Here is a 24,447-nt window from a genome sequence, read left to right on the forward strand (position 1 = left end):
AACACACACATTATCAACAACACACATATTCTACAATAGTGTTCACCTCAACAACACACACATTCTCAACTACACACACATTCTACATCAGTGTTCACCTCAACAACACACACATTCTCAACTACACATTTATTCTACATCAGTGTTCACCTCAACAACACACACATTCTCAACTACACACACATTCTACATCAGTGTTCACCTCAACAACACACACATTATCAACAACACACATATTCTACATCAGTGTTCACCTCAACAACACACACATTCTCAACTACACACACATTCTACATCAGTGTTCACCTCAACAACACACATATTCTACATCAGTGTTCACCTCAACAACACACACATTCTCAACTACACACACATTCTACATCAGTGTTCACCTCAACAACACACACATTCTCAACTACACACACATTCTACATCAGTGTTCACCTCAACAACACACACATTCTCAACTACACACACATTCTACATCAGTGTTCACCTCAACAACACACACATTCTCAACTACACACACATTCTACATCAGTGTTCACCTCAACAACACACACATTCTCAACTACACACACATTCTACATCAGTGTTCACCTCAACAACACACACATTCTCAACAACACACACATTCTACATCAGTGTTCACCTCAACAACACACACATTCTCAACTACACACACATTCTACATCAGTGTTCACCTCAACAACACACACATTCTACATCAGTGTTCACCTCAACAACACACACATTCTACATCAGTGTTCACCTCAACAACACACACATTCTACATCAGTGTTCACCTCAACAACACACACATTCTCAACAACACACACATTCTACATCAGTGTTCACCTCAACAACACACACATTCTACATCAGTGTTCACCTCAACAACACACACATTCTCAACTACACACACATTCTACATCAGTGTTCACCTCAACAACACACACATTCTCAACAACACACACATTCTACATCAGTGTTCACCTCAACAACACACACATTCTACATCAGTGTTCACCTCAACAACACACACATTCTCAACTACACACACATTCTACATCAGTGTTCACCTCAACAACACACACATTCTACATCAGTGTTCACCTCAACAACACACACATTCTCAACTACACACACATTCTACATCAGTGTTCACCTCAACAACACACACATTCTCAACTACACACACATTCTACATCAGTGTTCACCTCAACAACACACACATTTTCAACTACACACACATTCTACATCAGTGTTCACCTCAACAACACACACATTCTCAACTACACACACATTCTACATCAGTGTTCACCTCAACAACACACACATTCTCAACTACACACACATTCTCAACTACACACACATTCTACATCAGTGTTCACCTCAACAACACACACATTCTCAACTACACACACATTCTACATCAGTGTTCACCTCAACAACACACACATTCTCAACTACACACACATTCTACATCAGTGTTCACCTCAACAACACACACATTCTCAACTACACACACATTCTCAACTACACACACATTCTACATCAGTGTTCACCTCAACAACTCAAACACTGATCAATGAAAGACTTTACCTCCAGCAGCAGCGACTGGTCACATACTGAAGCCTCCGGTGAGATTCACACACACTCACACACACGTTCAGCATCAGTCAGAGAGAGAGAGAGAGAGAGAGCGAGAGAGAGCCAGAAAGAGAGAGTCCCGCCCCTCACCGCAGGATTAAATCTATCTTTTGTCTTTGACTCAATGGAGGTTAAACATTTCCTGGCCTCGTGTGCAGCAGTTCATGTGTGTGTTACTGCTATGCATCACTGACATTCTGATGTTTACTCTCATGAAGTTACAAACAAGTGTCTTTCCTGTAGCTCAAACATGCAGGGCATGCATCAACTAAAATACAAATGCAGTGCAAGTCAAAAATAATAGTAACATCAATAACAAACATTATTTCATATAGAGCCTTTGAACAGATTCTCAAAAATAACATTTGAACAAAAAGTAATAAGATCAAGCATTTAAATCAAACTTTGGATAAAAGTGCCAAATGCATAAAAAAGTCAAATAAAGTAGCAAACATATAACTGTATATCAATACAATATATATTACAGCTAAAAAACGAACTATATAACCTAATAAAAGTGATCTGACACTGAGTTGAGGACACTTCCCATCAGCCCCGGCACAGATGTTGCACGAGTCCTGCTGATGATGGGAAAGTGTTTATTGCAGTCATTAGGGAAGTCTTTTGACGTCTCTTATTCGGTTGCAGCCCGTGACAATGGAGGCGATCTCCCTTTCAGAGCCTCTATTCTCCCGCAATAATGCCTCTCGTTCACAAAAGAATTCAGATTAAACTGTTTTAAAATCATACCTGTTTTTATCTCATAATCCAACAGTGTACAAAACAAAAGACACAAAATGGCCGCCGCTGCGTTTGTATGAAACGAGAGAGCGAGTCCACGATACTGGATGGCATAATCAAATAACTGTACACAAAATATTGATTCGACCGAGTTTTATTTTATAAAAATAAATAAATAATTTTATTAGCTCACCAAATGCAAACCTTCCACAAAAAAAAAAAAAAACGTTCGAGTGTGTGGCGCTGCTGACTTCAGTGACCCGGATGAGCCTGTGTTTCTGTTCTCAGTGGTGGTTATCTGGGAATAACATATCGCTGGATGGAGCGATTGACCAATCAGAATCAAGTATTCCACAGAGCCGTGTAATAAGACAGAGTAACATCTGACACAAACAGTAATGCAGTGTGTGTGCATGTGTGTGTGTGTGTATGATTGTGTGTGTGTGTGTCTTTGGGGCACCATATTTCCCAGCATGAATGGAGCTGCTCTCTGATTGGCTGTCTAGATGCACAGGATTCTGCACGCTCGTAAGTGTGTGTCGAGTGCCCTACAGAGGGGCCGAACCTCGGACCACCGCTGAAGCCTGTTTTACTGTTGTCTGGGTGACACGGTTTACAAACACACAAACACGACTAATATCCATTAAAACAACATCATTCAGTGCGAGACAGCGGCTGATTAGCGATTCCTGCACTGCGTCCAACGTCAATGACACTCGTGATGTATTGACCATGTTTATTTGACACAGACACACACACACACACACACACTCACTAGCTGAATAATATAAGCTTTTTAATGTTTTATTTTATTTCAAGTAACGTAAATGTTTTGTGGAGTTAGTTTTAGATAACCGCGCTGATTCAGACTGAGTCTGTTCGCCGCCACAGTGAGAATGTGGGTTAATTTAACAGGGAATTGGAGACTCTGAATCAATATGAAATGATTTTATCAGAGCATCTTACAATACGTGGAGATAATGAACACGAGACGCCTCCATATTAAAACACACTCTGATAAAATGAAACACAATCCTGTGGGATTAAACTCAGCGGCCCAGGATTCTAAACCAGGACAATGGTTCCCGTCTGAAAGGATATTTACAAGATTTACAGCCCAAATCTGATGGAAGGCAGGCTGAGGTCGACCTGGCCCCTTTACACACACACACACACACACACACACACACACACACACACACACACACACACACACACACACACAGAAGAATGAATGGGACTGTTTCTATGGCTGTGGGACTTTAAAAGAGACAGACACAGAGAGAGAGACAGAGCGTGTGAGAAGTGCCGCCCACTGCCGTCTCACATCCAGGGCTATTATCACCACTACAGCTAAAAGCATTTCTGTTACTTCACGGAAAATAAACATTAACCTGAATAAAATAAAATAAAAATCTTGAACTTATTTTATTTCAGCTATAGAGGCCAAGGCATTAATGAGTCACCATGACAACAAATGTAGAAGGGAACGCAGGAAAACAGAAACCACAAGAAACAACTTAACAAACTAAATGTGACAAGTATAATATTGATACTAAAAAACAAACCCAAATCTAAACCGCTGTATCTGCGCTGACGAACATCTGTGCCGCTCGCAGGATCAGCGATGATCATTAAAGGAGCTGTGATGAACGCAGATGCTGAGGTGGGACTCACAGGTTCGCTTTCATGTGCTAGCCTCAGAAACACTGATCCACTGCTCATGAATATTCAAACGCATGCAGTAATTATTTACATGTGTGCATCTGTCGGACATCGGTTCGTTCATTACCTGGGAATCTGATTCTCAAAGCTCTTTGTACCTGATCACTGTCACACACACACATCCTCTCCTCATGCAAACATCAGTTCTACTGTCTGTGGTTTGTTCTGTTGTCATGAGAGGTTGAACTGAAGATCACATGACATAAACTCTCTGCGACACGCAGGTGTAACGATACGAAACCTGAACCCTGACCGACTTCCTGAGAGCGTCTGAATGAGGGAAGTGTGTTTTAATGATGGATTCTTCATCATTCACTCATTTGCAGTAACTGGACAACAAACGTGATTTGCCTTGGGTTCAGTGCTGTGGAACAGTGCAATATCAGTGAAATCTGAACTAAAGCAATGCTCTGCAGGCTGTCGGCGTTCAGGAATGAGTTTTCCACTCTGTCTCTGTGTATCGGTCCATTTTCTGTCCAGCATTGATTTTCTATATTCTCTCTCTCACAGCAGATGTGTGTGTGTGTGGATGGACGGGATTCAGGGGTAAAAGCTTGGTGTTATCGATCGGACTAAAACACTCTCTGAATGTGGAGCGCGTCACAGTTCATGTGAAGCTTAACCTGAAAAACAATCCCATCTCTGTGACAAATAACTTCAACAACAAGACTAGCTAGTTCATGATACGGCGATTAAACATTAGAAGAGAAATACTTCTGAAACGCCGTGTGTCAGCACGAGTCCGCAGACGCAGAGATCTGCATATTCACTGATCACTGAGAGCCGAATGAACAGCAGAGTTATTATACACCATCAACATGAATAATGACTCAGTGAGTTTAATAAAGAGCAGATGCAGATGCAGTCAGACGTGAACACACACCATCACTCACCGTCAGCAGAATCACACAGCTCAGACTGAAGCATCTCACATGAGATCCAGTGTTCGCATTTAATTAAACAACCAGCTGGGTCTAAAGAGTCATTTCTGAGTGACTCTGGATGTTTTACAGTAATATTACAAGCGCTAAAGCTCTTAAATCAGACAGTTCAGTGAGTCATCTGAGCAGATTCAGTGAGTCAACTCAACTGGATATAAGAATAATTTGTAATGATTCAGTGAGTCATCTGGGCTGATTTAGTGAGTCATCTCAACTGGTTCAATGAGTTATCTGGCCAATTCAACAGTCAGCGGATTACAGCACGTCACTTCTCAGACATTTTAATTCTGATTCAGCATGTTCAAGCTCAGACAGATGGCAACACACTGACAGGGATAACACACTGATCCGACAAAACCAGCAGAGAGTGTGTGTTGCCTTCTCTTGCTGTCTGTCAGTTCAGTGTAAATTGGCCTTAAAATGATTCAATGATTCATGTGATCTGATTCAGTGAGTCACCTAAAATGATTTAGTAAGCCATATGAACTCATCTGAGTCATCTGTGCTTATACAGCGAATGAGTGAGTCTCCAGAGTTGATTCAATGAGTGAGTGAGTCATCTGAGCAGGTACAAAGAGTCATCTGAGCTGATTCAATGAGTCATCTGAGGTGATTCATTCCATCGATTCATTGGTAAATTTGATTGTCACGCTGTGCTGCATGTTAGTTTCAGTGTTCAGTCAGCGAGGACAGAGCAAACATATGCTGTGAATATTATATTTTGCAGAGGCTCCTATTCCCTGATTAGCGCTGCAGAACAGGCCAATCAGAGCAGGAGACACTACCAGCCCATCTCAAGCACACAGCATCATGGGAAACACTGCCACTCTCGTGCCCGTCATGAAGCTGAAGTGGACTAGTAACTTGAGACGGCGACTCCTTCACTGTTTAATTAGCAGAGATTAGTTAGACCAACAGACTGGTCAGACTGAGCTCAAGAGCCGTTTACTTTAAACCCTGCTCCAGAAAACAGACAAACATCGAGCGAAGAGCTATGATGAGCACTGAAGGCCTTGTTAACCCTTTCAGCCTGTGTGTCTGTGATTGACAGCTGTCAGGAATCAATCAACATCAGACGCCAGTTATTACAAACAACCAAGTCTGTACTGATGATGGTCACTCACAGATCAACTCTAATTCAACTCAAATCACCAACCAGAACCAGTCATTTACCAAATTACTATGTTTAATAGGCCTTGTCCACAGTAATATGTTTTCATTTGAGAACGCATCCGTTTTGTCCTTCCGTCGACAATGAGACAGCGTTTTTATTAATGAAAACGAAGCTTTTTAAAAGCGCTCTCCAAAGTGGATGCATTTGAAAACGCCGTTTTCGAGTTGTAGTGTGGACTGGGAAACCGCAGGCATTTAAAAGCGATGACGTAAGTTTAGTCATGTGACGCATATTCTACCAATAGATATTCATGTTTACACCGGTATTGTGCCTGTTATGTACAGTTCACTTTCACACTGTTGGGGTTAGCACTCTTTATATCACAGTCCTGCAAAGATGACAGAATTCACTCACATTGGCTGTCCTGCAGTGAAACATGAGAGATCAGCGTTATAGAACGAACATATAAAAGTGAGTGACAGCGACCTGGACGCATCAGTGAATGCTGAGATGTTCTGCTAAATAAAATGATCCTGTCAGAAGAATTGCACGATACCTTTATTATTTATTTCTCCGTCTGTATCGTCTCAGAGAGCTCTCTGTGAGGGTTTAGGCATGCGCAGTAAAGGTGAATTTAGCGTTTTCAGGCGTTCTCCAAAGGTTTCTCATCCGACTGAAACGCTAGAAAACGCCTGAAAGCGCTAGTGTGGACGGAGAGCGTTTTTAAAGGAAAACTCAGTTTTTAAATGCATCCGGATTAATGTAGACGTAGCCTTAGTAAATTCTTCCTCTGTTTCCAGAAATATTCCTGTACTGGACGTCTATCAGAACTAATCAGGAATGTTTCTGAAAGCGCTTCACTTGCCAAAAGCCAAGAATCTGCTTCCTCTTCACGCTTAATGCGGCCCAGCTCGACCAATCAGCAGGAGCCAATCGCAACGCCAGCCAATCAGCAGAGGACAGGAAGTACAATGATGCGAGCTGGAGACCCACAGCGTCAGCTCTTTCTCATGATAAACAGCCGTCATGTCACGCCGGGCTCCAGTGTCTGCTTTACGGCACGGTGAAATGCTTTGTGCCATTGATGCGAGACTTTGACCGTGACATGAGCAGGAGGAGGTCCGTGACCTCTGACCCCCGGACCCCACACTCTCGGCCCCCAACAATACAGATCCCAGCATGCCGAGCGTCTGGACCTGATCGCTCCGGCTCACACTCAACAACACATCCACACACACTTCAGAGTGTGTGTCAGGGGCAAATCATTACATGTAAGTTGAGTTGCTCGACTTAAATCTGTCAGTGATTTCACTGCTTCTTTAACTCTTTCTGTTTGAGTTTCTTCAGCTCACCATGGCAACAGCCACACACACACACACACACTCACTGTAAGAGACTCTTGACATGCTGACATCATCAATGTGAGACACATATTTCACTGTCAGAGGAACAACTGCGGCTCAGCGTGAGTGTCTACGGCAAGCGCTAAGAGACATTCCATCATTTCCTCTGTTCTCCGTGAACAAAGCGCCGGGCGTAAACGTCCCCGCGAGACGCGGCTAAATCAGCTCGCGCTTTCATCAGTCAGACGCTGCTGTAAAAACACTCCAGCACAAAAGCTGAAGAACAAGCCAGATTTCCACTGAATCGCTTAACCTTGCATGGCTTCAAACGCTCTTTAGCTTCTCCTTCGTCTGATGATTATCATGCAAATGAAGTCTGGAGAATCTGTAACTAGTGTTTCAAAGGATTCCTCCGGCCTGATTACACTCAGCACTTGTTGGAAACACACACTAACAGCGATCTGAACACCTCGGCCTATACATCTGCTCTCTTCTGTCGTCCGTGACACACTCCTGCTCTCCATATCTGATGAACTGAGACTGATTCACTGTAGAGATCAATGTGCCAGAGCACTCTGTGATTCTGTGTGTGTGTGTGTGTGTGTGTGTGTGTGTGTGTGTGTGTGTGTGTGTGTGTGTGTGTGTGTGTGTGTGTATTTATCCACAGGTTTACAGTCAGACCAAACTTTATTCAGACAGCTTCAACATTTCTCACATTATCACAGTTTATTCGCTATAGTTTAGAGAATGGTAATAAAATATGAGCAGAACTCAGTTGATATGTGACTGGTTTAGTCCGTCCTTCTGTTAGACTGTCTCACACATGAATTATGTTGAATATCTGTCAGCTGGTAAATTTAACTACACAATTAGATAATACCAGTTTAGCTCAACCAATCACCAAGCAATGCTTCATTGTGTTCAGTCTGTGTGTAAAAAGAGCATTAGCAATTAAAGAAAACACACTCCAGCAGAAAAATATTTTTTTACATAAATGAACTATCGTGTCCTGATCACACTAGTAAAAAAATATCAAATATTATATCTGGTGTGTGAATAATTTGTGGTTTGACTGTCCTAACGAGCGACATTAACTCTGATGTCATCACCAGTTTTGAGTTGTCAGCTGTAAGTACAGTGTGTATTAGAGCCCTGCGCGGGACTGTTTTCTTCATCCTGCTCCCGCCCGCGCCCGCCGAATTTCTGACCATTACCGCCCGCTCCCGCAACGTATGTGTTACACTCCCGCCCGCTCCCGCAATATGTATGTCCACTCCCGCCCGCACCCGCAAAACTCTGATAATTTATTCCCGCACAATAATAGAGATGTATTGATTTTGTGTCTTCTCCCGTCCCGCAGGAAAAAACATGTATTGCTATTGAAGAGATTCCTGGGGTTGTTTGTTTCGTTTCCCTGGCCGGCATGTATTCTGGACACATACACACAGGACAATGGAGGAAATCGAGTGTATGCTGTTTTTGGATGGTTTTGTTTTTGTTGTTTTTATTCAGGATACTCCGTCTGGCGCGTGCAATGATGACGCAGTGAATAGTGATGCTTTCACGTCACATTTTAGTTACGCCTCAGCTCGTTTAGAAACTCGCCGGAGATGGTACGAAAAAAAAGTACCTGGAAGCAGATACAGTTACAACTTTTACACAGTGGAAAACCAAACAAATGCGAGGCGAGTCGAGTCGAGCCGAGCCGAGCTGGTACTGTGTAGTGGAAAAGCGCCATTATTGACATCTCCATCATGTTGCTAGGCTACCTCCCGATCCCGCAGTGTTTTTTTTTAGCCGCCCATTCCCGCCCGCAGCAAAGTTCAAACCGCCCGCTCCCGCGAGATTTGCGTTGGGTCCCGCGGGACCCGGCGGGACTCAATCCCAATGCAGCCCTCTAGTGTGTATTTCAGGCCTGTGGAAACAACATCCCTGAAACGCCTCAGTGTGTGTGTGTGTGTACGTGTGTGAGGAGGATGCTGTGTTTATCACTGTCTTGCAGGATCATAATCCAGACGCTCCGACCGCAGGCGCCGCACATATAATGGGATTTTATTCCACCGTGGAGAATCCAATCACAGTCCCACAAACCAGCGCAGATAAACTCAGATGTTCTCCCACTGTTCTCCCAGTGACTCTTCCAGTGTCTCTCCTATTGTTCTCCCAGTGTCTCTCCCACTGTCCTCCCAGTGTCTCTCCCCCTGTTCTCCCAGTGTCTATCCCACTGTCTCTCCCAGTGTCTCTCCCCCTGTTCTCCCAGTGTCTCTCCCAGTGTCTCTCCCCCTGTTCTCCCAGTGTCTCTCCCCCTGTTCTCCCAGTGTCTATCCCACTGTCTCTCCCAGTGTCTCTCCCCCTGTTCTCCACTGTTCTCCCACTGTCCTCCCAGTGTCTCTCCCCCTGTTCTCCCAGTGTCTCTCCCAGTGTCTCTCCCCCTGTTCTCCCAGTGTCTCTCCCCCTGTTCTCCCAGTGTCTATCCCACTGTCTCTCCCAGTGTCTCTCCCCCTGTTCTCCCAGTGTCTCTCCCAGTGTCTCTCCCCCTGTTCTCCCAGTGTCTCTCCCCCTGTTCTCCCAGTGTCTATCCCACTGTCTCTCCCAGTGTCTCTCCCCCTGTTCTCCCAGTGTCTCTCCCAGTGTCTCTCCCCCTGTTCTCCCAGTGTCTCTCCCCCTGTTCTCCCAGTGTCTCTCCCCCTGTTCTCCCAGTGTCTCTCCCCCTGTTCTCCCAGTGTCTCTCCCAGTGTCTCTCCCCCTGTTCTCCCAGTGTCTCTCCCCCTGTTCTCCCAGTGTCTATCCCACTGTCTCTCCCCCTGTTCTCCCAGTGTCTATCCCACTGTCTCTCCCAGTGTCTCTCCCCCTGTTCTCCCAGTGTCTCTCCCCCTGTTCTCCCAGTGTCTCTCCCCCTGTTCTCCCAGTGTCTCTCCCCCTGTTCTCCCAGTGTCTATCCCACTGTCTCTCCCAGTGTCTCTCCCACTGTTCTCCCAGTGTCTCTCCCCCTGTTCTCCCAGTGTCTCTCCCCGTTCTCCCAGTGTCTATCCCACTGTCTCTCCCAGTGTCTCTCCCCCTGTTCTCCCAGTGTCTCTCCCACTGTTATCCCAGTGTCTCTCCCAGTGTCTCTCCCCCTGTTCTCCCAGTGTCTCTCCCACTGTTATCCCAGTGTCTCTCCCAGTCTCTCTCCCAGTGTCTCCCCAGTGTCTCTCCCACTGTTCTCCACTGTTCTCCCAGTGTCTCTCCCCCTGTTCTCCCAGTGTCTCTCCCACTGTTCTCCCAGTATCTCTCCCACTGTTATCCCAGTGTCTCTCCCAGTGTCTCTCCCACAGTTCTCCCAGTGTCTCTCCCAGTGTCTCTCCCACTGTTCTCCACTGTTCTCCCAGTGTCTCTCTCCCTGTTCTCCCAGTGTCTCCCCCACTGTCTCTCCCATGGCATCCAAACCAAACCAGGGGAAATAAAAAGTCGGAAACACAAAGCAGAGCTCACGTTTCAGGTTAACAAACCCAGCCGTCTCCGGTTACTCTGAGAGGGTGTGTGTGCGACCACAAGCTTTTCACTGGCTGCACAACACACACTGGATCTGCCGTATCCGGATCCGCCTTCCTGTGGAGATTCCCGGGGGAAAACATTAAAGCAGGAGAACACAGAGCCGAAGGGAATCCCTCAGCATTAATGAGAAGCTCACAGTTAGTGTACAAGCGCTGATGAAACGACTCGACTGTGTTTTTGTAAAGGATATCTAGTGCCAGAACTAAACCACCTGGCAACCACACACACACCTTAGCAACCACATGGCAATGAGCTGAAAGCCACAAATGCTCTCTCTCTCTCTCTCTCTCACACACACACACACACACACACACACACACACACTAACCTGACCCCTAAACCTACCAATCTCACACACACACACACACACACACACACACACACACACACACACACACACACACACACACACACACACACACACACACACACACACCCGATCCCTAAACCTACCCATCTCTCTCACACACACAGACACACACACACACACACACACACACACACACACACACACACACACACACACACACACACACACACACACACACACTAACCTGACCCCTAAACCAACCCATCTCACACACACACACACACACACACACACACACACACACACACACACACTAACCTGACCCCTAAACCAACTCATCTCACACACACACACACACACACACACACACACACACTCCCGATCCCTAAACCTACCCATCTCTCTCTCTCACACACACACACACACACACACACACACACACACACACACACACACACACACACACACACACACACTAACCTGACCCCTAAACCAACCCATCTCACACACACACACACACACACACACACACACACACACACACACACACACACACACACACACACACACACACACACACACACACACTCCCGATCCCTAAACCTACCCATCTCTCTCTCACACACACACACACACACACACACACACACACACACACACTAACCTGACCCCTAAACCAACCCATCTCACACACACACACACACACACACACACACACACACACACACACACACACACACACAAGCACACACACACACACACACACACACTAAGTTAAGAGAGCAGAGGATCATGGTCCTAATCTCAGTGTGTCTGTGGGATTGTTCATTTCTCCAGCTGTGAGATCAGACTCTCAGTGAAGAGTTTAAGAGACAGATGAAGCTGATGAAGAGCAGTAAAGCTGATATGAGCTTCTCAACATCTGGATCTGGACTCAATGGAGTGTGTTTACTGTGAGCGAGCGTCACTTCAGCTTCAGGAATCTGCATGAGTGACTCCATCTGAGATTCAGGCTCATAAACTCGAAACCGCTGATGAAGGTTCGAGTCCTGCTTCGGCCTCTCGTTTAACACGGATTAAATGCGAGGTCAAACACACATCACTCTCACTTAGGGAGTTTCTCATCTTGAGCTCCATTAGCTGAACATCGACTCTGACCTTCTGCCAAACCGCAGGATCTCAGTCACATGATGCAGTCATAATGACGACACAAACACACAGATCAGGCCTAAAACTAACACTCGGATACTAAACTGAGCTCTTTCACACTTCTTGTGCTTGAGTGGACAAAAAGCCACCGACAAATAACCCAATCCCTGGGTTGTTATGTCTGACCCAGGATCTGGGTAACACAAAAACTACCCAAACACTGGGTTGTTACGTCTGACCCAGGATCTGGGTTACACAAAAACTACCCAAACACTGGGTTGTTACGTCTGACCCAGGATCTGGGTAACACAAGAACACTACCCAAACACTGGGTTGTTACGTCTGACCCAGGATCTGGGTTACACAAAAACTACCCAAACACTGGGTTGTTACGTCTGACCCAGGATCTGGGTAACACAAAAACTACCCAAACACTGGGTTGTTACGTCTGACCCAGGATCTGGGTAACACAAGAACACTACCCAAACACTGGGTTGTTACGTCTGACCCAGGATCTGGGTAACACAAGAACACTACCCAAACACTGGGTTGTTACGTCTGACCCAGGATCTGGGTAACACAAGAACACTACCCAATCACTGGGTTGTTACGTCTGACCCAGGATCTGGGTAACACAAGAACACTACCCAAACACTGGGTTGTTACGTCTGACCCAGGATTTGGGTTACACAAAAACTACCCAAACACTGGGTTGTTACATCTGACCCAGGATCTGGGCAACACAAAAACTACCCAAACACTGGGTTGTTACGTCTGACCCAGGATCTGGGTAACACAAGAACACTACCCAAACACTGGGTTGTTACGTCTGACCCAGGATCTGGGTAACACAAGAACACTACCCAAACACTGGGTTGTTACGTCTGACCCAGGATCTGGGTAACACAAGAACACTACCCAAACACTGGGTTGTTACGTCTGACCCAGGATTTGGGTTACACAAAAACTACCCAAACACTGGGTTGTTACATCTGACCCAGGATTTGGGTTACACAAAAACTACCCAAACACTGGGTTGTTACGTCTGAACCAGGATCTGGGTAACACAAAAACTACCCAATACTGGGTTGTTACGTCTGATCTAGGATCTGGGTAACACAAAAACTACACAAACACTGGGTTGTTACGTCTGACCCAGGATCTGGGTAACACAAAAACTACCCAATACTGGGTTGTTACGTCTGATCTAGGATCTGGGTAACACAAAAACTACACAAACACTGGGTTGTTACGTCTGAACCAGGATCTGGGTAACACAAAAACTACCCAACACTGGGTTGTTACGTCTGATCCAGGATCTGGGTAACACAAAAACTACCCAAACACTGGGTTGTTACGTCTGACCCAGGATCTGGGTAACACAAGAACACTACCCAAACACTGGGTTGTTACGTCTGACCCAGGATTTGGGTTACACAAAAACTACCCAAACACTGGGTTGTTACATCTGACCCAGGATTTGGGTTACACAAAAACTACCCAAACACTGGGTTGTTACGTCTGACCCAGGATCTGGGTAACACAAAAACTACCCAATACTGGGTTGTTACGTCTGATCTAGGATCTGGGTAACACAAAAACTACACAAACACTGGGTTGTTACGTCTGACCCAGGATCTGGGTAACACAAAAACTACCCAATACTGGGTTGTTACGTCTGATCTAGGATCTGGGTAACACAAAAACTACACAAACACTGGGTTGTTACGTCTGAACCAGGATCTGGGTAACACAAAAACTACCCAACACTGGGTTGTTACGTCTGATCCAGGATCTGGGTAACACAAAAACTACCCAAACACTGGGTTGTTACGTCTGACCCAGGATCTGGGTAACACAAAAACTACCCAACACTGGGTTGTTACGTCTGACCCAGGATCTGGGTAACACAAAAACTACACAAACACTGAAAAAATAACCCAAAAATGTACCCAAAAGGCTTTTCACTGGTATATAATATTTTGGAGTCATTACTGCCTGTTTTTGCTGACTGTTTTAACCTATTCTGTTAAGAAATCATTAATAACAGTCTATTAATCAGCAAAGAATCATTTTGGAACTAAGGAATAAACCACCAATTAGAAGAGGATTACACATGGTTATTGCTTATGTTTTGTCTTTTTGTTTCATAAAGAATAACCATTCATATTAATAAGGTAATATGTCATAAACACATACAGTAAGTGTGTGTAGCACTGATCTGAGAGCTGTGTTTGTGCCGCTGATCCCGGATCAGTGCGAGTCACAGCTGACACACTGAATTAGGCTCTTGAAGAACACCACTAATACCTATTGTCCTCACACCCCCTCTGATTGGCCCGTTCGAACGCCACGAGTCACGTGACCTCCTCACTCTCTCCTGATTGTTGTGTGGAGGCCTTTTCATTTGATTCAGTTCTAATGTGCTGATTTTAATGGGTTTTTGACCTCAATCTCTTAGAAGCATTTCCAAGCCCAGACGAAGATTAGAGGAGGGAGATTATGATTTTAACCAGCAAAACAAGACCTGCATTGTGACCCACCAACAACACATCATCACTGCAGACGGGAAACTGATGCTCTTCCTCAGGGTTTCTCACTCTGAAAAATTACATTTTTGAAATTTTTGACTGAAACATGTATTACAATGAAGTGAGTTTGTGCTTAAAACAAGAAAAAGTTTCTGCCAATGGAGTCAGAAAAATAATCTGAATTCAAAGGGAAACAAGATTATTTTTCTGACCCCAGACACATTTTCAGTAATTTTTTGTTGTTGTTTTGCTTCTCCAGTAAATGTGTCTTGATGTAAGAACGTTTAGATATCTGTGCAGGAAAACGAGACAGAAACACTGAGGAAGAAAGCGAAACTGTCCACAGATCAGCTCGGGTTGGTTTGACTGGAAGTTTCCCATGATGCCCCTGGATGTGAAGAAAGGCTGATTGGTCTCAGTGAAGCAGTGAAAGCAAGAGAGAGACGAGCTGTGAGAGTGTGTGTGGATTAAACACCCCTCACTGTTCACAACCTGCCCCGAAACTGACACACACACACACACACACAGCGGTAGATGTGAGGTGTTTTCTTTCTGCTGTTTCTCTCCTTCCGTCTGTAATCTGAGATTTTCCCTGTAGAGTCGATCTGTCCATCAGACCTGCATTACTGCTCAATACTCTTCCCACTCACGCATCATTAGTGTAAACAACAACAACAACAGCAGCCTAATGGACAAACCATCCTGACACACACACATTTATGCATTTTTACATTTAGGCACAGACCTTAGTGTTTAATGTTCAGTCCTGTTAGACATTTTAAAGAGTGGCAGAAACAAGCTTGCATAGAAATGTCGCAGTACTCGAGTAAACTTTACTCCTTTATGAGAGGAACCCGAGACGTTGTGAGAAACACGGATCCCACAGAAGATGCTGTGAGAGAGAAAGAGATAGAGTGTGTGTGTGTGTGTGTGTGTGTGTGTGTGTGCGTGTGTGTGTGTGTGTGTGTGTGAGAGAGAGAGACCCGCTCAGAGCCGCTCATGAGGAACCAAACACTGCATGGAGCTGCATTGGTGAGCACTTACACTGCACAAGAGGGACGAGTGTGTGTGTGTGTGTGTGTGTGTGTGTGTGTGTGTGTGTGTGTGTTTGTGTGTGTGTGTGTGTGTGTGTGACAGAGAGTTTATGTGTGTGTGTGTGTGTGTTTGTGTGTGTGTGACAGAGAGTTTATGTGTTGTTTGAGTGTGTGTGTGAGTGAGTGTGTGTGTGTGTGTGTGTGTGTGTGTGTGTGTGTGTGTGTGTGTGTGTGTGTGTGTGTGTGTGTGTGTGTGAGAGTGTGTGTGTGTGTGTGTGTGTGTGTGTGTGTGTGTGACAGAGAGAGAGTGTATGTGTTGTTTGTGTGTTTGTGTGTGTGAGTGTGTGTCGAGCCTCTTGAGATTATGCAAATGTTGAGCAGGATTTGTAGAGTGTGAGGGGAGCGTCGCTGTGTTGTTGTGAGTTCTCACACTGCAGATTTATGATGATCATCATGTTCTCAGTCAGTCCCTGTTCAAACAAACCAAACCAACATGATGACTTTATCTACAGTATCTGTGTCATACTCTCCATCACCACAGAAAATCATCTCCACTCGTCTCTCAGTGTGTAAACACAAACAAAAGTCACATTTATATTAATATTCTTACTGATGTTCCACCTCATTTAGTTTAATAGACACAGGGTTCTCTTTCATAGGTTCACTTGACGCTGCGTAGCGATGACGCAATGGGGACGCGATGACGCAATTCATTGGCTGATGGCGCGGGCGCCTACCCTGCGGCGCTACGTCACTCACTCTTATACAGTGAACGCGCCATCAGCTCCTCAGATATTCTTCTTCAGAAGAAGCGATTTATCTGGGCCGTGCTAGTTTGATTATTCATTCGGATTTACCAGTATCAGGTCCTTCCATTTGGTCTAGCTTTGACACCGCGGACATTCTCCAAGTGCATGTATGCGGATCTGGCCCCCTTGAGGCTCCAGGACATCCCTGTGCTAAATTATCATTCTGGCTCATTCAGTTGGTGTGTCGTCACAGGGACGTCCTTCTACACCACTTCCGGTCTCTTAGTCTCAGGTTGAATGCTCAGAAGAGTGTTTTAACTCTCAGCAGACCACTTTCCTTGCTGTCCAACTCGACTCTCTCTCGATGTTGGCCTGTCTGGCCCCTGCTCCAGTTTCCAGTCTCCTTCATATGAGACCATTCCTGTGCTGGATGAAACTCAGGGGCATCCGCCCTTCTTGGTCTGCCTTCCGCCTGCTAAGGGTATCGCCCAGTTGCCTTTGTGCTCTTTGGAGGTGGAAAGACACCCCCTTTATTACTTCAAGGAGTCAAGATGGGCGCAGTCTGTCATCACCAGGTTGTCACGACGTACGCCTTTTTGACTGGTTGAGGTGCTGTGTTTGGACGGGCGAGCTTCTCTCGTGGCACATAAATTGCCTTGAGTTGCAAACCGTCTCTCTGGCCCTGGATCACTTTCTTCAGGAACTGATGAGCTGTCATTGTCAGGATGGACAACATGGCAGTGGCGTCCCACGTAAATCACCAGGGAGGCTCGCAGTCGCGCACCCTAAACAGCCGCCTCCTCCTTTGGGCTCAAGACAGGTGCCCCCTGTGGTTTTCCCTGTCTCATCCGATGCCTCTGGGGATAGATGCCTTCGCTTATCCATGGCTGGATTTGAGACTGTATGCATTCCCTCCGGTCAAGCTAATCCCTGCAGTCCTTTGCAGAGGGAGGGAGTGTGGAGTCCGCCTCCTTCTGGTAGCTTCATTCTGGCCATCCCAGACGTGGTTCTCGGAGCTGAGCTCCCTGGTGGAGGGGTCCCCTTGGCGGATTCCTATCAGGAGAGATCTGTTGTCTCAGCTCCAGGGCAGGATTTGGCATCCTTGACCCGAGATATGCAGGCTGTGGGTGTGGCTAATCAGAGACAATCACTAGCGATCTGGTCTTCCGGGCTAATGTTCGGGAGACCTTTGATAACGCTTGTACACCTTCTACTAGACGGCTGTATTTTTCTAAGTGGAAGGTCTTGGTGTTCGGCTCATGCAGTGGACCCAGTCAGATGCCCGGACAGTTCAGTGCTGGAATTCCTGAAGGATACGTTTGTGGCTGGAGCAACTGCAACTACCTTGAGAGTTTATGTCACGGCTATTGCCGCCCATCGAGAGTCAGACGAGGTCCCCTTAGGTAGACACCGTCTGATCTCTTTGTTTATTCGTGGAGTTAGATGTTTGAGGCCTGCACGTCCTATTAGTGTCCCCACCTGGGATTTATCGTTGTTTTGGAAGGGCTATTAGAGCCTCCTTTGGACCCTTGGAGTCAGCTCCAGACCGGATTCTGGCTCTCAAGGTGGCACTTTTGTTAGCATCGGCCTCTCTCAAGCGTGTGGGGGGATCTGCAGGCTCTTTCTCTAAGTGAGCCTTTCATGGAGTTTGCCTCAGGTGTTTCTACGACTCAGATCTGGTTATGTCCCCAAAATTTTGTCCACGTCCTCTCGCTGCCGAAGGAGCTTCTTCTTCCGTGGAAAATCTGAGGAGCTGATGGCGCGTTCACTGTATAAGAGTGAGTGACGTAGCGCCGCAGAGGAGGCGTCCGCGCCATCAGCCAATGAACTGGCATGATTCTATACGGGTTCAGACAAACAGCCCCGCCCTAAGGGCGTTCCCATTGCGTCATCGCTACGCAGTGTCGAGTGAACCTATGAAAGAGAACATGGGTTACGCAAGTATCCTGAGACGTTTACAAACTCAGTTCCAAAAACAGTGTCAAAAATAGATAAATAAATTTGAATAAATTTAAATAACAAAATTAACAAATATTTACAGTTATAAATAAAAATGTTTAAATAAACATATTAAAAAAAAAATAGATAAATTGACAGTAATAAAAACAAAAAATTGGGAAAAATATAAATACTTTAAAATAAATTGATGCTTTAATTTTTCTTCTTGACATGAGTCACTGTAAATGTTTACTCGTTTCTGAGGTGATGGACAGACGTCATCATCAGACGCTGGTCATTTCTCCTAAACCATCTGTCACAGAGGTCACACAGAGGTCACGCAGAGTGCAGTGGTGCATGATGGGAAGCCCTGAACAGAACATTCCAGAGCTCCGTTTCTGGCTGAACTTAAGGAGCCTCACACTCTCTTACTGAAGATAAAGACGAGAACAACGACCCCACCAACACACACACACACACACACACACCAAACAGACCGTCTTTGTCTGGTATGTCCCCCTCCTCAGAGATCCCCCACACACTCATACACACACACATACAAACTCATACACACACACACACATCACCATATCTGCCACCATAACTTTTTTGACCGATAAGAATATTTGTCCGATATATTAAAGCCGATAAATACTGTATTATTTCCTTCAGCTGAGACGCTTCAGATGTGCTCTGTTCAACATGATGGTTTTGAACTGCTTATAGTATGATTGGAATCACTTCAAAAAAGAAAAATACAGTAAAATGCAACATGAGCATCACAAGTGTGTCATATCGGCCACATAAAGTTATAATGAGAACATTATTATAATTGTGTGCTTGAGACATGGCTTTTAATGGTGAGACTTTTTTTGTAATCAAGCTCTAAAAATTTATATAAAAATGTGGAATTAGATTTATTGACCAATATATCGGCTTTCAAATATAACGAATCATCGGTGTCGGACAATTTTTTCATATCAGTGCATCCCTGTGACCATTTATTGATTGTTCATTAAAGCTGCCGTCGGCAACATTTTTTTGATCAAATTAAGTGAAATCGACACTATAATCCGACAGAACAACATAAATAAGGTGGTTTTAGAAAAAAACCCGAGCTTCTAACTCCACCTGGAGCGTGTTATTTGTTTTGCAAAAATCCACCGCTCCCGTCTCATCGGGTCCAATCAGCGCAGGGGGGTGTGAGATCTGACTGTCAATCACAGGTCGTGCACACGCCACAGACAGATCCCCCTCCCTCGCACACGTTACAGTAGCACATGCACACGACACGCCTGAAGTTCGCCTGAAGATTGTACGAAGCGTGATGGCGGAGAGAAAATCTACTAACAAGCTTCCAATTCCTCGGTTATTGCTATCTATGGATAGATTAGCCAGGGCAGCCTACCTCCGAGTCCATGGTGTTGATCGATGCTGAAGAGATGGACGCGTTCACAGAAAATCAGGTAGGCCTACACACACACTGACGATGGGCGGGTGCTCGCTGGTAGTGGGGGAGGGGCATGAGAGTTGTAAACATTCAAAATTTTGGCTAAGTCGACTCAATCTGCCAGACTTGCCGACTGCAGCTTTAAATATCTGTGTGATAAGTTATAATGCCAACACTGACTGGCTGCCTGTAGATTATTCTCATAACATAAACAGGAAATACATCACCTGATCTAATAGACACCGCCCAATCAGGAGGACCGAAGTGCTCTCATAGCAACCAAAACTCATTCTTAAATATTAATGTGCCAACCACACTATTAAAGATGCCCAAAAGAAATATTATAATTACATGCAAATCAGAACCAGACACTTTGAAGCAGAAATGATGTAAAACAGGAATAATGAAGTGAACATCATCAAGCATTAATCAGGATCATCCAGAGGATATGAACACACACACACACACACACACACACACACACACACACACGGCTGGATCAGCTCTTCATTTATAAACACGATCTTTAAATGATCATATTTACTGTAGGAATCAGATGAGAGTTTGAGCTGTGGTGAATGCCGTCATTATTACATAATATGTGTGTGTGTGTGTGTGTGTGTGTGTGTGTGGCTCAGCTCTACACTGACAGCTCAGTTTCATATCATCTCAGATCTGTGCAGGTATTTTTAGACTCTAACACTCACACCGTCCAGGAGAGGAAGAGTCTACTTGAAAGGAGTGAGGAAAGTAGGGCAGACGAACACAGATCAGCTCCTGACTCTCAGAGATGAGGATTATATGAATTCAGAGGAATGACATCACAACTCCACAGGCCCCTGTGTGTGTGTGTGTGTGTGTGTGTGTGTGTTATTGTCATCTTCATGCAGAATACCCAGCATGCCTCAGCAGCCCACGGTGGCATTCACGTCCCACGACACGCTTCTTTCCCATGAGCGTCATACGCTGCCGTCCGTCACACACACACACACACACACACACACACACACACACACACACACACACACACACACACACACACACACACGTGTCTGTGGCCTTGTGTAATGCAGCCCATCTGCTGGTTATGGATCGCTGGGAAGCTGAAATAAGCTCATAATGAAACACATCGGCTCTGCCAACACTCTCCAGTCCCACACTGTCCCAATCACTGTCCAAATCACTGTCCCAAATGCTGTCCCAATCACTGTCCCACACACTGTCCCAAAAGCTGTCCCAAAGCTGTCCCAAACACTGTCCCACACACTGTCCCACACACTGTCCCAAACACTGTCCCAAACACTGTCCCAATCACTGTCCCAATCACTGTCCCACACACTGTCCCAAAAGCTGTCCCAAAGCTGTCCCACACACTGTCCCAATCGCTGTCCCAAACGCTGTCCCAAACGCTGTCCCAATCACTGTCCCACACACTGTCCCAAACACTGTCCCAATCGCTGTCCCAATCGCTGTCCCAAACGCTGTCCCAAACGCTGTCCCAATCGCTGTCCCACACACTGTCCCAAACACTGTCCCAATCGCTGTCCCAATCGCTGTCCCAAACGCTGTCCCACACACTGTCCCAATCGCTGTCCCACACACTGTCCCAATCGCTGTCCCACACACTGTCCCAAACACTGTCCCAATCGCTGTCCCAATCGCTGTCCCAAACGCTGTCCCAAACGCTGTCCCAATCACTGTCCCAATCACTGTCCCAATCACTGTCCCAAAAGCTGTCCCAAACGCTGTCCCAAACGCTGTCCCAATCACTGTCCCAATCACTGTCCCACACACTGTCCCAAAAGCTGTCCCAAAGCTGTCCCAAACACTGTCCCACACACTGTCCCAAACGCTGTCCCAATCACTGTCCCAAAAGCTGTCCCAAACGCTGCCCCAATCACTGTCCCAATCACTGTCCCACACACTGTCCCAAAAGCTGTCCCAAACACTGTCCCACACACTGTCCCAAACGCTGTCCCACACACTGTCCCAAACGCTGTCCCACACACTGTCCCAAAAGCTGTCCCAAACACTGTCCCACACACTGTCCCAAAAGCTGTCCCAAACACTGTCCCAAACACTGTCCCAATCACTGTCCCACACACTGTCCCAAAAGCTGTCCCAAGCGATGTCCCAAACGCTGTCCCACACACTGTCCCAAAAGCTGTCCCAAAGCTGTCCCAAACACTGTCCCAAACACTGTCCCACACACTGTCCCAAACACTGTCCCACACACTGTCCCAAACACTGTCCCACACACTGTCCCACACACTGTCCCAAACGCTGTCCCACACACTGTCCCAAAAGCTGTCCCACACACTGTCCCAAACGCTGTCCCAAACGCTGTCCCACACACTGTCCCACACACTGTCCCACACACTGTCCCTAACACTGTCCCAAACGCTGTCCCACACACTGTCCCTAACACTGTCCCAAACGCTGTCCCACACACTGTCCCAAACGCTGTCCCACACACTGTCCCAAAAGCTGTCCCAAACACTGTCCCACACACTGTCCCAAACGCTGTCCCAAAAGCGGTCCCACACACTGTCCCAAACGCTGTCCCAAACACTGTCCCTAACACTGTCCCAAACACTGTCCCACACACTGTCCCACACACCCTCAGTGAGACTGAGTGTCTCTCTTCGTGACGGTTGAGCTGCTATTGAAAAGCTCCGACGCGGCAGACAATGACCCGGCACACTCATTAGCATTGTATTAATTGGGGGATGTGACCCAGTAATGGAATGTTGTGTGTGTGTCTGTCTGTGTGTGAGTGTGTGTGTGTGGGGATCCCCAAAAGTTAGCTAAACATGACCCCATTTGGAAATGGCCTTGTTAAAAAAACGTATATATTGGCCTGTGTGTGTGTGTATATATAGACATACACACACATTTACACAGTATGCTATAGGTAGCTTTTTTCTAAAACTTGTTTTACTAATCAGAATAGAAGAAAACTATTCATATGAAAAAGCTACTCATAAAATGAGAGATTATATATAATCTCTCATTTTCTCTCATCTCAGACAGCGTCTCATAAAATTTTCTGAGATAATCACTATATATATGTATTGATTATCTCAGAAAATTTTATGAGCTTTTTCATATAGTTTTCTTCTATTCTGATTACTTGATTACTTGAAGTTACTAAATTACTTAAACCTGAGGGAACGTTTTAGTTTAAGCTTAAACCATCGCTCTAATCCTGGACCCGCCCTAATTTAAATAACACCTTTGCCTTTCAAATTAAATCTGGGAAAAAAAGTCTGTCATTAAATGCAAATAATCGGATATAATCTGATTCAAAGCGCGCGCGCTCCCGCGCCGCACCTGCTCGCGTCACCTGAACACAACATCACAACTACTACAACATCATCACATTACACAACACAACACAACACTAAACAACACAACATTATAGAGCATTACAGACATTTTATTTCATTACAGACTTGTCTCTGTCTGACACTTAATACATTAACAAATGAGACAAAATAAGAGAAGTATCGCCTGAAACCGTCACATCTGCAGTACAAGAGAGGATATTACCTCATTAAATAACATATCTCACATAATTTACCTCACAATCATGTGAAACACGAGAATTGAGCGATTATAAACCGTTTATAGCGATTGACAGCTGCGCGTTTCTCCGCGCAAAACTCATGAATCGCGCGATTAAACCGAAATATATTATAAGAAACATCAGCTACTGACCTAATGAAACCCGCTCAGTTCCTGGTCCTGGTCTTAGTCCTGATTCTGGTCTTGGTTCTGGTTCTGATTCTGGTCCTGGTTCTGATTCTGGTCCTGGTTCTGGTCCGGTCTGCGGTACTGTGACTGTTTCTGTCCTGCGCTGCAACTGACTGGACTCTCCGCGCGCGCTCTCTTCTCTAGTAATGCCCGCGGACCTCGGTCGCGCGCAGAGCTCTCTCGTCTCGGGAACGCGCAGTGCTCCACCAGTCTGAGCTGACGAGCTTGTTTTGAGGGTTTGAGGTTTCTCACTGGATGCGCGGTGGGACGAGGCAAAACATGACTGGAGATTTCCCAGAATTCAATTTAAAATCACCCAGGCGTCCCGTCTGAGAACAGAGCCGTGAACACTCCATCAGATACAGATGAAGGTCTGCTGTTCACGCGTTCACTGAGCCGAGTCTCTTCTGCAACAGATGAATGAACCACAAGACGGATGAAAAGAATCAGAGTATAGAGTCTGCATAAACAAACAGAAT

General features: G+C 45.7%; 1 protein-coding gene across 9 annotated transcripts in view; it reads right to left on the reverse strand.

The window, feature by feature from the left end:
• Positions 1–24,120, reverse strand: part of nrcamb (neuronal cell adhesion molecule b) — a 66,933-nt gene extending 42,813 nt beyond the window's left edge. For 7 of the 9 annotated variants that reach the window (XM_081356408.1, XM_081356401.1, XM_081356403.1 and 4 more), the window contains exon 1: positions 23,933–24,072. The gene's annotated coding sequence lies outside the window, so the exon portion shown is untranslated. Of the gene's footprint in view, positions 1–1,605; positions 1,695–23,932 lie in introns of those variants that run through there. The other 2 variants (XM_081356406.1, XM_081356407.1) reach the window with 2 other exon arrangements.
• Between the last annotated feature and the right edge of the window lie 327 nt (positions 24,121–24,447).

The sequence above is a fragment of the Scardinius erythrophthalmus genome (assembly GCF_964197995.2).
Source record: "Scardinius erythrophthalmus genome assembly, chromosome: 24".
Lineage (NCBI taxonomy): Eukaryota > Metazoa > Chordata > Actinopteri > Cypriniformes > Leuciscidae > Scardinius > Scardinius erythrophthalmus.